The sequence below is a fragment of the Ctenocephalides felis genome, unplaced genomic scaffold, assembly GCF_003426905.1.
Source record: "Ctenocephalides felis isolate EL2017-DRISC unplaced genomic scaffold, ASM342690v1 CF-g0.4_SCAFFOLD_01886, whole genome shotgun sequence".
NCBI classification, from domain to species: Eukaryota; Metazoa; Arthropoda; class Insecta; order Siphonaptera; family Pulicidae; genus Ctenocephalides; species Ctenocephalides felis.
The window spans coordinates 29,802,052-29,819,835 of record NW_020538040.1 but is presented as its reverse complement, the minus strand read 5'-3'; positions in this window follow the sequence as shown (position 1 = coordinate 29,819,835).

The following is a 17,784-nucleotide window of genomic DNA, read 5'->3' as shown; positions in this document are numbered from 1 at the left end:
AAGAAATGAAGATGTGCCATATGGACGCAGTAACAAAATTAGTAGTGCATGGTATCGTGCCTAAGACAAATTGCTGCAACTTCAGATGATATGGACCTACAGGAAAAGATATCAAGATGTGCCACATGAACGATCTAGCGCATATTAAGAGAGGACCCTACTTAGAGGCTTAAAAATCGATTTTTTTGCAAAAATGTCTTCTCAAATTATCCATAAAATATCACAAACAAACTCACATTGGTACATAACTCTACCCTTGGTAACATTACATATATTAGATCAATACATCTTCATCATTACATATTGTTGTGTGCCGACACCCTTATCTATTTAGCGTCACATTTATGCCTCTATGTGCATACTATCACATTTATTACTCTATGGACTCTACATCTCTCGACTTTCACTCTACATTCTATGGACTCTATATTTCCGGCTAGACACAGGACCTCTATGTCTATCACAAGCTCTCATTCACTCTCTGGACGTCAAAAGGAACACCTAACCTTATAATAATCTTCAATGAAGTACATATCTGTATTCTGTAATAAATCTATAAAACTTGTGTTGTGTTTTAAAATACCAAAATTACCTCCATCGCTGAAGGCAAAACCTTAACAATATTTTAGGTCAGTGCATTTATATGTAAAAAAATATAGAACAGTGTATTGTTTTTATGCAACAACAAAAAAATGAATAGTTTTGACCATTCTTAAAAAAAAATAAACCACAATAACCCGACATTAATTCCCGTATCACAAGCATCACATATAAGAAAATTGAAGAAGAAGCATCCCTTCAATCTAGTGCATTAAAATGGAGTAACCCACTGGGGTGACCTCCATCATGTCATGTAAGTAGAACTCGAGTACTGTTAATGGAGTTCTAATAATCACCACAAATGCTTACCTATAGAAATTTTTTATTATTGTATACAAGCGGAACGAAAACTTCGAATTTCTCGGTTTTTCATACTTACGATTTTATTTAATTGGCGAGAAAGATAGAAAGACATTTAACGACCTATCGAAACGAGGCAAAATCGATCGTATTCAGGATTAAATCCTCTTCTAATTGAACCTAAAAAACCTTAAAACAAGCTATACTAACCCGCTTTTGTAATAATAAACAATCTAAAGTAAAATTTTTTTCGAAAAAAATATCTACCTTTAAAATGCAAAAACTGTTGTATTTCCCTTTTTTTCTAGATTTTGTAGGTTCAAGTGTCAGAAATATGTAACACAATATAACATAATCATTTAAATAAAACTTATAAAAATAATATAACAAGATACAAGAAATATAAAAAATCTTTGTAAAATCTTTTTTTCTTGTAATTAATTTTCCTTTCCCTTTCTCTTTTGTATTTTGTCTTAATGAAGTTAGATTTTTCTTTATCTGTTTAATCTTCACCCAAAAAAAAAAACAAGAAATACATGTCACAACCGTACCTACAAAATTTGTCACAGTCGTACCCAACGAATGGGCCGGCCGTGGTCCCGTGGTAAGAACGTGGGCTAGCAAATCCTAGTCCCGGGTTCGAATCCAACCTCGGTCGGTTCGGTATCAAAGCAGCTTGATACCAAATTTTCACTTGAAATCATAGATTTCAAATATAATTTCAAGTGAAAATGGCCTTTCGTGGGCATTGCTGCAGCATACGTATATGCAGAGTGTGCAATGGCTGTAGTGCCAGCATGCCTCTTACAAGTAAGAGGTACTTGGATTGTATAACTATACTCAAAATGAAAAAACAAGGACTCTGACTCTGTGCATCCATGACTGAGTTGGAGAATAAGTCAATACATCGACCTTCCGGAAAAGTTAAAATTCAAATATATGTAACAAAAGGAAAAACAAGTAATAAAAACATGTAAATATGTTAGGAAAAAAAAAAAAAAGTAAAATGTATGTAATAAGTAAAAAATAGTAATATGTATGTAAGAAAAATGCGTTAAGTGTCTTAAAAATGTAAGAAAAAGTGTTAAGTAAAAAAAAAAAAAACGCACACTTTTGAATACAAATAATCGTTATGACTAAGCTAAATTATTTACATAAAAAATAACTGCTGGCAATTAACTACTAATGTTCAAGTTACAGAGAGATTCGATGAAATCGGGTACAGAAGCTTTTTTTTGACTCTTTAAAAGCAACGATCGGTCTACAGATCATGTTAATGTAGAGCGCTGAGTCAATGCAATAATGGAAACTTGTTCGAACAAACATACTTTTTCTTTTTGGACTCTATTCTCATAATAATCAGTATGGTTTGTCGACTGTCACTACCGTTCCCTGGCACAACCGTACTCAGTCTCGCCTATAACTATTATTTCATTAAACTATTTCCAATTATATATAATACATCTATACAAGAGGATTTACGTATAATAATGAATACTATAGTAGTAAAATTTATTCCTAGTTTCAATAAACAACAAATCCGTTGCAAAATCTGTATGGGCTAATGCTAGAAAAGATATCGTGCGACGTCTAATTCTATAAATAGCATAAAGTACAGCTTATCATTTCATTATAATATCATTTGCATTCTCGGCTAACGGATACTGGCAGCTCTGAAATCTGAAATGGCGCATTCATCCCAAACAGTACAAGCTCTGTGGACAATGTTGAATCCGTTGTTCAGTTCCATTTAGAAGTGATTTAGTGAACCAGTAAATACAGTACAGAATGTATCAAAGCACGTATCCTGTTGCTACATGCGGGATTATGATTTGAATAGTGTTCGTTACTGGCTGAATAAATGAAATGTAAAACGAGCACGAAAGAACAATACAAGAGTTCCAGAGAAAGAACAGAAATAAAGAGACAACCAAACATTCTACCACGTACTTGATTTTTCTGCAAAAATAATTTCAAAAAATCAGGCTAAAACAAAGGGAAACATCATCAAGAGCGAGTCAGATTTACACAATGAGAATTCTGTTTTAATATTGTTTCATAATAAAATGAATATTCATACAAATTTGTTTGGTAAAATTCATATTTCTAAGCTTTTTCGCATCTACCCTATTTTTATACGCTTTGCTCATCATATTAAAATAATATTTTGAATTTGTATAATTCATCAACTTGGTATAATTAAATACATGGTATATTTAATAAATATAATAAATACATCAATTACGGTACTCAAATGCAAATGATGCGGTTTGGCGAGATTCAAGTAATCCATCAGATAAAAAAGAAACTAGTGGGGTGGGTGGCATCGTGCCTTAAGGCAAATTGCTGGAACTTCCCGTACCGTAACGAAACGTTCGAGGAATATTGAATGTTTTCAAATAGATTATTATAAATATTGTATTATTGTCTAATATTTATAATAATTACATAAACTGAATTGCAGAGTTGAAATTATTTGTTTAAAGTATATTAGAATTATAGTCAGAATTAAAAATAAAATCTGAATTATTTTCGATATACAAAAAATTAAAAAAAAAAAAAAAAAAAAAAATGGTACAAAATTTTTTTTTCCAAAATCAATTATTTTGTTAAGACAAGCAGAAAGTTCTTTGAATCAATTGAATCGGACGCTTAGTTCTCTCAAAAACTGCCATTTTTTGTACATTTAGCTCTGTATCTCCAAAATGGCTGGGCCTGCCTTTGCGAAAAACTAATAACCCTTTCTCCCAATCATTACTAATGGAATGTTTTTTAGATCATTCAAATCGGATGCTCCGTTCTCTCAAAAACTCGATTTCTATTTTCTGCACTCTTTGCTCCTTATCTCCGTAACTGCTGGACCTGTCTTTGCCAAAAACTAATCAGCTCTTCTCCTTATTAATAGGAATCGAATGTTTTTTAAACCATTCAAATCGGTTGATCCGTACGCCCGAAAACGTGGACGAAAATTTGTATCCATACATACATACACACACACACACACACACACACACACACACACACACATCCATTTTTTCTGAGGTATGCCAAAACGTTCAGAAACCTTCAAAACGTCGAGAAATGTAAAAATTTTCAATTCCGATTTTCGGCCCATTACAATAACTTACCCTACGGGAAGTTAAAAAATAAGTTTTAATTGAATATATAGAGTAATTTATTTACATATTCAACTTTAATTTGCGTAAGGTGAGTAATTGAATTTTTATCTCAAAACAAAATTATAAATAATTTTAATCTCTACCATTCTCGTGATACTCAATAAATTGTGAAAAAAATGAAATTAAATACTATATTTGTTGGCAAAAGCAAAGTGTGAATTAATTACCAAATCAAAAACCTGCAATAATTTCATACTGGGTTCGGAATTATTATGTAATAAGCAATACGTTAAGTATATCAGATCCTATCTTAAAGTAAGTTAGTAAAAAATTTGCATATCAAAAAATTTATCAAATACGATTGTTTGCGACGTTCTTACAATCATTGGATATGTATATTCTAGGGTTTATACAAAAACAGTCATTTTAGAAAACCGGTTTAAGAACAGTTTTTTTTTTAAAAAAAACTGAGTTTCGAGTTTTTATCAAAAAAAGTAATTGCTCGAATAATTCCAACAAATATTTTTAACAATAAATTATAAGTAAACATCAGTTTTTGACTGAAATTATTTATTATTGAATTTAATGCAATTTAGTGGAACAAAAAAAATTGACAAGGATTATTTGTTGTTTGCGCATAATTTTAAATATAAGAGTGTAAATTGTTTTATAATAATAAAACGAATGTTGGCTATCGATTTGCAAGAGTATTTATCAATCTGGTACATTCGGCTGCATGTATCATATTGAATTTTTTAAGTGACTTATAAATATATAAGCTAGAGCGACTGGACCTGAATCGGAGGTCCGAGGTTCGAGGAGCCTGATATCAAGCAGTAATGACATTACTCATTATGTATTCATTTAGATATATAGGTAGCAATATGATTCCAAGTAAAAAAAACTTTCATCCGGCATTGCTGCATCAATAAAAATATTAGACTCCTATGGTAAAAATAAAATACAGAGATGAGACAACTGTTTGGGATGCCAACTGCAAAACCGATGTAGTATTAAGTCAAATTAGCTCAATAGCTTATAAAACTCGTAAGTTCTGATTGCTGTTATAAAAAAAAATAAAAGCTATAAAAAATTATACATTGCAAATCGGTATTTTCTACTAAAAACCGGTTTTGAAGTTCCATAATTTTCTCCTAAAAACTGGTTTTTGAAAGCCTACAAATCATAGTTCTACGACTAGGGAGTATAGAGTCAATATTGTTTATATATTTATGTTAACCTATGTGAAATTTAGATATTTTATATTGTTTTGAACAGCAATCAGAACGCAAGTCCTAAAACATATTCATCTAATTTGCCTAAATACTACGTCAGTTCTATATAGATGGCAACCCAAACAGTTGTCTCATCTCTGTGTGATAACTTTTATCATTACAATTTCTGTAATAGGGCGAATTGATGAAGCAATGCCCGATAAAGCTGTTTCCACTTGGAAACACATTGCTATATATATTTCCAAGTAAAAACGGATGCCACTACTGCTTGACTTCAGGCTAGTCGAAGCGGGATCGAATCCGAGACCTCTGATCCAGGTCCTAGCCACCTGAATCAGAGGTCCTCTCTAGACACTTACCCCCTCCGCCTCTTCGGAGTTAGCCAAAAGGTTAAAACAAATAAATAATAGTAAATAATTTCTCTTTCACATTGACTGTCTCACTCTTTACATAAAATGAACTAGTAATTACAAAGAATTTCAGAGTTAGTTTTAGTTTCAACAGATGTAGTAATAAGACAATAGCAATTGTCTAAAAGAACCGTTGTCCAAAAATGTTTCAGTATAATACGCTACATTAGTACACGTCTTTGAAATAACTGGAACTCCATCAAAAATCCAACACGCCTGGCAAATGTACGAGTACGAGAGTACAAGAGTACGATGGTACGAGTACGAGTTCCTCCGCATTTATCCCGAAGCTGCTATTTCAAATTGCTCTCAGTTCTAATTCCGTAGGTGCGTCGCGTCGCCTGTCAAGTGACACTTTCGTTAGTACGCTAAATTTTTCCTTTTTTTTGCCATTTTTTATTCCAAAAAAGACACGTTGGCGAGCGCTCGGCGCCTCATAACGCACGCCCGAGGTGGTTGCTCATACGTGCCCTGAATCAAACGCGATATAAAGGAAAAAAAAACATGCATATAGATACACGTACTGGGGATATATATGATTTTTTAAACGAATTGAAATATGTTTTACTGTATCCCCGGAAAAAACGCGTTGAGCAAACAATCGTACGCATGAAATAAAACATGATTTTTTTACGTTGCTATTTTTGATTTCTTTCAAGCGGCGCTTATCAAGGAGGTAGGGATAAAAGTTGGTGTACAAGAACATTTATTCAATATTCAACATATCATTGATGTTCTATTATAAATGACAAAGGTCTATTATAAATGACAAACTGGACCAGCAATTCGATTTCACAACTACTTCCATCAACACTTCTAATATATAATTTTTTTTATATTATTGTAAATAGCACGGAGCACAAAGGTCCAATTTATCTTTGAGCAATTATAATGTTAAAATCAAATTATAATGTTATATCACAACAAATAACACATATTAATCAAACATCTATCTGACTATGTTGAATAAAACCCCCAACTAAAAATAATTGTACAAATGTGTTTTTTTTGCCGTTTTTCAAAACTTTGTCACCTGGTCCTTTTTACCCCATAGGCGCGGTATAATAAGACGGCCAGTAGGCAAACAGGTCCAATGTCTTATTTTTAATTTTAAAGAGATTGTACGAAATGATAGCTACAATATTCAACCAACGCAAATTTTTTATAGAGATAACACTGTATATTTACTTGATCTGGTATTTTGTCAGAAATATTCACCAGCAGAATTGGAATAACTATTTAATTTATCTTTTGTAAAATTGCTATTTTACTATAATTTACTTTTATGTTTGCTATATTTTATTGTTTTCATCTTTACCAGGGTAAAGTTTCTGATTGTGCTTTTCACCCCACCCGCGTGGAAACTTTTATAGAGGATATATACAATAACTGTTAAATCTAACTTAAAATTAACAATACTATTGATAAAACAATTAAATAACGTATACTTAAAAATTTTATTAAGGTTAACAGTGATCACAACCAAAAAACTAAGCACGAAAGCAATACTTGTTTTATGGATTTTCAAACATTTCCATTTATATCGCGATAGCAATATGGTAAAAATCAAGGTGATGTCTGATTATACATCTTTTGCTCTCTTCTTTCAAATATCGTTGTTAAAAAATTCTAACTTCACTTGTTTTTGAGATATCGGTGGTGGACCTTTTTACCCGGGCGCCTTTGAGCCCCGTCCTACCCTACATATAGAAATATTTAACACAAAACTACTTTTAGCAAGCACCCGTCTGTTTTTGCTCGTTATTTTTTGGTTATTTAATAAATATTAACTTCATTTATTCTACATATATCCCACACACAAGAGGATGGTTAATCGATGGATTGCCTCTCATGAAATAAGTAGTCTTAAGTCGTTAACCAACAGCTTATAGAACATATAGGAGTTCTGATTGCTGTTCAAACAATAAGAAAAAAAAAAAAAAAAAAAAAAAATCTACTTTTAAAACCGTAGTCAATAACTGATTATTGTATAACATTAAATGCAATTATATAGAAATTGAAGTTGAATAATATTGAAAAAAAAAATGTTAAAGTTGTACCACGAATGAATAAATCTACGTAACAACCAACCATAAGTCGAATTTATCTCAGTGATTGATTTCACCATAAAACTAAGTTATTAATTTACATTCTACTTATATCGAACTAACCAAAAGTAAATTATTCCTCATACACATTAAAATAAAAAAAATGAAGCGTCAAAAACGCAGACGAATTTTTAAATGTCTTTTCCCCATGTGGAATTGAAAGCCAAGACGAATCCTTAAATAAAGAGACGACGCCTTTGAAATGTAGCGATTTGTTTTCGTGCGATTTTTTTGGCATCTTCGCAGGTATAAGATTTCATGGAGAAATGTTTTGTTTTTTCAGTTGTAAATCGTACCTGTATGAAAGGTTTTGACTTTTTGCGAATGGACATGTGCAGGTAAAATGTTAAAATTTATATTTGCTCAGTAAGTACTTCCTTGCTAAGGTAATTCAGAATGGTAGAAATATTACTAATAGGATTAGATGTCAAAATATTATTAAAGAAAATGAACTTTTTATATCGTATTTGGATATTTAAAAATAGAAAGATAATATTTTTTTTAACTTCCCGTATGTGTGTGTATGTGCGGATAAATTTTTCGACGATGATTTCAAAAACACGGATCAACCGATTTAAAATGATTCAAAGCATTCGATTCCTATTGATAAGGACACGTGTTGATTAGTTTTTGGCAAAGACAGTTTTGGCAGTTTCCAGGATATGGGACAAAGTGCCAAAAGTGTATTTCCGATTTGAATGATTCAAAAAACATTTTACTTGTATTGACGAAATGAACAACTTGTAAATTTTTTGGGAATTTTCGGAGATCTAATAAAGAAAGTGAAAAATGCCATTTGGCGATCTAAAATGATCATTAGACATATGCACATTTTATCAGATTGTTTATAGAGATTATAGTAAGTACTAATTTTGTGTACATTTCTATGGGTTTCGTACCAATGTTTACACTTTAGACCGCAACGCGGCGCTTACGCGCTTCGATATTTTGACTCTAAAACAGCCGTGCAGCGCGATTGCTTTAAAAAAAATCATTTTTTTGAAAATTCAAAATTACCAAAATCTCAAGAAAATCTGAATTATGATTCAGTGATTCGTTTATAAGAATGACTATCATGATATAAGAATTTATAGTTGGAGGGTAAAAATTTAAGGTTGTACGGCTAATGCTCTAAGTAAGTGAGGTTAATAAAAAATGTTAAATAAAAATAAGTTAATTCCTTTATTTCAATATTGCTTGATCAATTAAACATGCGTATATTTTTAAATTTTGAAGTTGTTCTCGTTTTTAATAAAAGTGTAGAAGACTCGCACGACAACCATTGTCCATTATTAATAGTGCAAAAAATAGTACGCAAATCGATGTTAAATATTTTTTTAAGCAAATACCTATGTCAAGACCACATTCTCATAGACATGTAGAAGCATACATTAAGTATGTTCTTATAATATCAAGGTTGAACGTGATCTTTACATCGTGAGACAGTTTTTCCCATACCTACAATGAAAACAAGGCGATACAAAACGCAATAGCCGACGTTTACACACAACAGTCGTGAAAAATATTTATGTAGGACAATAGTGTATGTGTTTCTACGTATCCGTTATGTACACAGAAATGAATAAAAGTTTCTTTTATGCCCGCAGACAGGAATTGGAAATTGATACATTACATACAACAGAACGAACAAACGTTTATCTAGCGGTTTAAAATTTGATAACGATAGAAAACTAAAAGATTTATTAAAAAAGTACAAAAACGTTGATGGAAATGCCGTGTTTGGAAATGAAAGTTGTAAAGACTATATATCAGAGCTTCCGCTTAATAATTGTTGTATGGTACGATACAAAAAGCAGTGTTTTATATCCTTTGGAGTTAGGATTTCGGTTTGAATCAATGATGCAGATAAATCATAAATCATACTCAAAAATTGGTTTAAAAATGACGTAGAATTGATATTTTTTGTACATAATATTATAGAATACCATGTGCGAATAAATATGTGTTATGTTCAAAGTAAAGTTGTCTTGATCTGATCTGAATTGTCTGGAGTGGAAAAGTGCAGAACTTCGTGACTTCTCAACGAGATCCACATTGCATACCATTATTTGTTTTACAGTTTCGCGAATTGAATATTATTTTTCAACATAAAAACGAATAGAGTAAGGCGGGCACAAACGTCCAATTTGACTTTGTCAAAACCAATTAAATCACAACAAATAACGCATATCAAACAAACAACTATCTGACTATGTTCAGTAAAACTCCCAGCTAATTGTAAAAACATCATTGTAAAAATGCGTTTTTATGCTGTTTTCAAAAATTTGTCACCTGGTCCTTTTTACCCCATAGGCTGTGTAAAATGGGACGGCCAATGTTATATTTTTAATTTCAAAGGGATTTTACAAAATAATAGCTACATTATTCAACTAATGCAAAATATAAATTTCATGGGTAGATTTTTTTACACTGTATATAACCTTGATCTGGTACTTCGTCAGAAATATTCATCAGCAGAGTGAGAATAATTATTTAGTTAATTTATCTCTTGTAAAATTGTTCTTTTTTTTGAACTTATATTACTATTGCCAGGGTAAAGGTTTAGCTGGTCCTTTTTGCCAACATAATATGAAATAAATTTCTATGCACTAAATATTCTGTGCTATACGCTTTATAAATGCTAATATTGTGTATTTTATTAAAATTCTTTAACAAATGTGTCCATTACGCTCATATTATAACAATCTACAACTCTTCTACTATGGAACATTAATGTTTCTTTGATGTAATACTAGAAAACTTGTGTTATTATTAAAACCTGTACTCTGAATATCATTTGATATGCTTGAGAAGCTATTTTTTTGTTTGAGCATTTATTTGTAATTATATCATACAAACTACAAATGATGTAAAAATGCGTTTTATTCATAAAGAATGGTAAAGAGACATGTACAAAATGGATCATCAAAAGGACATTATATAATACTAGATATTCCGTTTATTAAAATGGTTATGTGGAGTTTTATGCTGCAATTTATATTTTAATTAAACAAATATATTATGAGCGATATAAAATCGTAATTTAAAGTTCAGTATTTAAAATAAAGCGGAATGGTAAGTTGAATCACGTGTGATAATTATGTGTTTATGTATATTAGGTAGTTTTATATTTATTCATAAGCAAGTCGCAATTAGTTATAATTAATATTGCAAACTGTTTGATGTGGCAAATGAGCTTGGTTGAAAGAAAAACATAAATTGACAAATTAAGAGCTAATTCTGCTGTAAAATAGACCAATGTTATTGCAAGGCTATGTTACACAGGGTTTTCATATAAAATGGTACTAAAAACTGTTAAAATGCTATGTATTTGATGTTAAATCAGGCGTTTTACACATAAATGCAACTTCACTCATGTGTTGTTTTGATACATCAGAAAGATGCAGTTACGATAAGATTCCTTTTTGATGTTTGTGCATTTTCTAGGTTAGGTTTTTCTATCTAGAAGGCCTGACTGCACAGCAACCACATAGCATTTCGACAGTTTTTAGTACCATTTTATATGAAAACATAGCCTTGCCATAACTATTTTACGGCAGAATCGGCCACTATGTTTCGTTTATTTAAAATTGTTGTAAAAAAACATTAGATAGCATCTATATTTTTTAACCAAAATATTGACCATAACATCATTCATCCCTCATCACAAAAAATAGTTTTTTTTTTAAATATCCAGAATCCGATAGGAAAATCCTAAATGTGAAAATCGTTGATGTATTATATCGCCACCACAGTTCAATACTAAGCCATCTCAAAGCTTGTTGTTTTGAGAAAAATGCATTTAAAGATTTATTCTTCGGTGCTGTAATACAGAAAATATTCCAACCAGAGAGAATAAAGTTTGGAATTGATACACAGACACACACTATGATTCTGTCGGAGATATATAGAGTAAAAGAATCGATTTTCAGGACTTGTGTGAATAAAATTGTCATATGATTTGAAATAGTCATTTTATATAAATTTTTTTTAAACAAATATAAAAGATAGTTTAGTAAAAGGTTGTACTCCTTTATATACACACTATTGATCGCTAACCTATTATTCGGATTTTTATAGTATAGTCTATAAAACTGTTTTTTATTCGATCGACAGCACATAAGTCTGTTGCCATGGCGTTAAAAACTGGTCAGTCAACGTTTATTCTCACATGATACAAGCAATTAAAATATATTAATTACTAAATGCAAAATAAATATTAATTAACAATAACAAATAAAGATTTGTTTGCTATTTAATTAATCACAGTAGTTCTGCAATTAGTAAAAACAAATAATTTTCGGTCGTCGCATTTGTGATGAATTGAATACTGTATGATTCTAGATATATTCAACAAGCCCAAATTATCCTTTTCGTGTATCGCTAGTCCGAGTGACCATTAGAGGTCCTTTGAGGACTTATAAATTTAGGTTGTAATACGCAATATGAATAGCAAGCTAAACAGCAACATGATAAAATAATAAATAATAAAACAACAACTTTTTTCAAAAGGCTAAATTCTTTCCGACTCAATGCCTAGCTCAAACGAGACATCTACCATTGAACTAAAAAAATCCAACTCATTTTTTTTCTAATTATATAAGCGTTTTTACTCCCAGGTATCCCACTATGGTGAGAAAGTTACGCATAACAAAGAATTATTATGATCTAGATCTCATAATACAATTATATTGTAATGATAATTGACACGTTCTAAATTATATAAACACAAATGAAACAAATATATAATATACAAGGTCTATACAAAGTATCTAGCAAAAATGGATCTAGAGACCACACAACTTCAGAAGAACAATAAATGAACTGTAACGTAAACATAATTTCAAATTGAGGAGGACAAAAACTATAAATCTAGAGTCAGCTAGTTATATATATATATATATATATATATATATACTAGCAAACCCGGCAAACTCCGTTTCACCACCAGATGGTTTCGTTTTATGTAACATTTCGTTTGGTGACATTTTTTATGTAACATTTTCGTTTGGTTTTGTTTTATATTTGAAAAGGAAAAAAATATCTCATTTCACAACATTAATGAATTTACTTCGATTACAAAAATCGAGGTCTTATTTAGTTGAACTTCTGTAAGTAAATGAAAGTGAATCCAAAGTAAATACTGAATTCACTGAGATTGAAAAAAAAGAAAGAGTAAAAAATTTTACAGCTTTACCATAGATATAAAAAAATGTTGGATCTTCAGATTTTAATATTAAATCTCTTTTGTTTGCAAAAATTGCAAAACGCAAATCATTTGTAAACTATGTACTGTTTTTGCGCATCGGAAAATATTTATACAACGGGAAAATGAGAGGGGTAAATAACTCTTAATAAAAATAAATGGTTATAATATAAAATATATATATATATATATATATATATATATATTATAACTAATTGTAATTTTCTGAGAAATTTATAAAAGTGTACGAACATGATAAAATACATCAAAAATTTTTTTTATCATTTTGAGCACGCCAAGTAGATCAGCAAGTTGCTAAAATTTACCCAAATATTAATGTTGTATAAATCGTGCACCAGCAACAAATAATAAAGTAATAAAGTTACACACAAAAGACATCTTACAATTAAAATTGATTAGGATAATGACATTTAACACCTGTTATTATTGACAATTTTATATCTATATATTCATTTTTTAATATGGCAATTTGCATCAAATTTTATGATCAGAGGTTTAATATGCATTGAATGCTTGAATTTTAAAGTTCTAGTCACCGTAAAATATGTAACTATAAATTTTATGCATTACTCCACTAAAATAGCATTGTGTTAATTATCTTTCCGTTTATCGTGTTATTAACTTTTACACACGCGTCATAAACTTATAATTGCATGTTCTGTTCACAGTGAAATAATTATGAATATTTTATGCTTTTACCCAGGAATTCCGAGTTAATTTTATTTGCTTAGGTGAAAATCCGATTAGTTTAACAAGCGCCAAGTGGAATTTGCGCTGTGTTGATGAAATGCAAAAATCGCGATCAATTAGAGGCCGGATGTATTAATCTTGAAGTGAAGCTAAGCTAGAAGTTCGCTACTTTCTTCAATGCGTCATGATCAGATCGCCCGAGGTCTTGGAGTAATGATATGGATGTGGCACGATCGCATCACAATGTCACACATTGTTTCTAAATAAGCTAATTCGTAGCGGTTTCAGTATTGTAACTGTACCGGCTCGTTTGCCCAAAAATTATAATTCGGGACTTCAAATCCATTGAACTTTTTTTCATACACATTGGTAAAACAATACTTTAAAGTATTAAGTTTTATTTATTAGGTCTTTCTTGTAGATTAGTGTTTTTTTTTGTTATTTGGCTTCGCTTACTCTGAACATTTAGCCACCTACAACATTTACTTACATTCTATACTAATTTTATATCAAATTCAATCTATATATAGATTCTATTCTTCTTATACAATATACTTTCTTTCAACTTATCTTCTTCACATAAATCCTATTCTTCTACATAGTTCAACTTATCTTCATTCTTCTCTTTATTATCTTCTTACTTCTTTTTACTATTTCATTTTTATTTTCAATTCTAATTCAATTTCTATACATTCTAATACCTTATACATTCTAATCATTTTTTTACATACATCTTACAATTGAAATTCTCATACATTCTGATATTTTTCATTTGTATGATTTGTATTCTCTGAGCTATGTCCGCTACAGATTAGTGGTTAAATCTATGGGTTTCCAAACATAAGCTCAGGGTGGGAGAGTCTGATATCAAAGAGAATTGACATCGGTTTTCATTCAGATATATAGACAGAAATATGATAATAATCCTTATAGTACTGCTGCAATAATTAAAAAAGTAATAGAATTATTTTAATAATAAATACATCAAATAGAGGTCGGCCAACCGTTGAGTTGCCTTTTAGAACCTAAAGGTGGTCCTTAATATGTTTTTGAATTTCCTTGCTCCTAATGGCTCAAATGGTTCCAAATTGATAAAAAACAATTCTCTGAAAGTTTTAGCTCTTAATACTAACTTTAAGTTAGTCCGCAATTCAACCAAAATTTCTTAGTTCTTCCTAAGCAAATTTTTTTTTTTATAAAATGTACCAAAATTTGTTGTAATTTTCCTAATTTTGATCAATATATACAAATACAATGTTATTCTCAAAATTTTGATTCACTTATCGCTAAGTTAAAAAATTCTAAAAAACGACTAGAATTTATCTCATGTTATTTTCATAAGAAACTTTGGTTTGAGTGCGGACTATCATAAAGTTAATATTAAGAGCTACTTTTAGAGATTTCTTTTTATCAATTTGGAAGCATTTGAGCCCGTGGGAGCAAAGAAATTCGAATATATCCATATTAAGGATTACCCTATAATATATATATATATATATATATATATATATATATATATATATATATATAGTAAACTTTTTCACTGATCCATGATTGAATTTTTTGTATCATAAAGTTTAGGAAATTATATAATAGAAAATCAGCAAAAATCTAAAATTAAAATTCATTTTTCCCAATCTATAATATTTGTCTAAAATATATTTATGTATCTCACGAAATATAATTAATACATCTGTGTCATCGCACCGACTCCGAACGGAATGGAAACGGAAAAACGTCTGTGAAAACAGATTTCCCTGATGTGAAAATGAATATTTATTTAAGTTAACGCCTTAAGCGCGAACGTGTGTGCCGATGAGCGATATCGGTCGTATAATGTTTCGAAATGAGATTATATTAATTGAAAAACTTATGAAACACAAGCACGGAGCCAAACGCTCTGATGAAAAGCCAAACGAAAAGCCAGAGCATGTCGTTCATCTCGATGGATGATGATGATGGCTTTATAGTCAAAATAATAGTTTAATGAAAATTAGATTCCAGATTAAAAGTTTTCCTTAATAATAGGCTCTTTGAAGTGCTCGAAATGAAGAGATCAAAAGCACCCGGACAAAGATTGCAATTAATATTCGCTTTTTTTTTGTAATTGTTCAGCGAAAATTGCGTTTCGTAAGCAGATGATAGATTTCAGAATGGACAAAGATTGAGGTCCGGGAAGTCGTAGTTTTTACTGTTTTAAAAATATATTCATTTAAAATATTAATGATTGTTTAGAATTTTTTGTAACTAAAACGTCCACATTTTTTTTAATTTTACGAGTTTTATCATTTGACTTAAAACTATGGCGGTTTTACAGATGAAAACCCAAACAGTTGCCTCATCTGTGTGATAAATTTTATTATTACAATTTCTGTAATCGGGCAAATATTTATTGATGCAGCAATGGCTGGTGAGAGATGTTTTCACTTAAAAATATTGCTGTCCAAGTGAAAACCGATGTCACTACTGCTTGACATCAAGCTGCTCGAAGTAGGAATCGAGCCCTACTAACTAAATCACTTGTACTGCATAAGCTAATTGATATAATTTTAAATATCAATGAATAGAGATCCCCAAAAAACTTGAAAAAAAAAAACACTGTCAAAATAGACTTTTCAAAGCGCGAAACACGTTTGAACTGCTTACAGTTAGAAGACTGACAATGACGCTCAACATCTGACAGGATTGTTATTATGGTTTTCTTAAGATTGTACAGTTGCAGAAACTTTAATAAAACCAGCCAAATTTTAATTAAGCCCACTATGTCATTTTGTCCATATATACCATTTTGTCTGTATTTCCACCATTTGAAAAATGAATTACCAAATATCAAATAATTGACTGAAGATTTTCCTAAACTATGTCCAAGATAATTGCTTCGTCCAGTTATGTCTCGGCACATCTTGAGACAGCATCTTCCATATTACTAAGAATATTTCGAAATAAAATATCGTTATAGAGAATGACTGCTTGCTTCCATGGCTTTTCTGTCTCAGCTTGCCGAAGCGCTACTTATTCGAATAATGATTGAGGCAAAACGATTCGAGACATTTTAATAAAAAACCATGTTGTGCAGTGAAATGCAACGAAGATAAAAGCCGAGTCTGTCACTTGTAAATGGTGACCTACTTGAATGAGCATTCAAAGTAGAATTATATATATATATATATATATATATATATATATATATATATATATATTAAATTATACAATAAAAGGCGAACAACGCTATATCCACGAGTTGCGTACTTGAGTTCTGAAGCCGGAGTGAAGTTTTTATTAGTTCAACGTTTAGATTAATTCAAATGTATCACGAACCATTTAATAACAAAATTATATACTTATTTAAATCAAAAGCGGTCGAAATTTAATATGATAATCTAAATACAATAGGGAGTTGTCACATAACAATATAAGACATTAAGAAATTTTCTTTCATACATTAAAATTCTTTATTGCATTTTCGCTAGCATAGCGATTAACGTTTTAAACACTAATATTATTAATCATATACCATTGTTTTTTTTAAGTTAGTCTAACCTTTCGTTTTAAGAAAATTCCTTTCCCCCGCTGCTCAAAAAGAGTCATCCGTACAAGAAAATTAATGTTCTACGAAATTGAAGAACAGAAAAATGTCGTATTGTCGATATCGGCAAGTGTATGTTACAAGTGCGAAATATTTGTATTACGAAAGCAATATTTCATGGTATTATTGTAACAATAAAAACTGCTTAGGGCGTGCCTGATATATGGGGGTCTTCTAAGAAACGTGCCTAGGAGCTTATTACTATATGAGGGTCGCTCGAAGTACGTTAAGAGCAAATATGAATTGATTTATGGTAATAAATTATTTTTATATACGGTTTTATTACGTGAAGTGATTTTATAAAAATCATACTTTAGTCAGACTTGAAAAAGTAATTCAAATTTTAATCTTGGTTAAAATATTTTATGAATATAATATGAAAAATGGTGTCTTAGGTTGACTGTTTGTGTTACATACTTAGCTTACTCGTATATTAAAAGTTTATATATAAATGATCAACTGATCCTTTACCCTGGCATAATGTAATAATAAAAAATTGCAAATAAAGT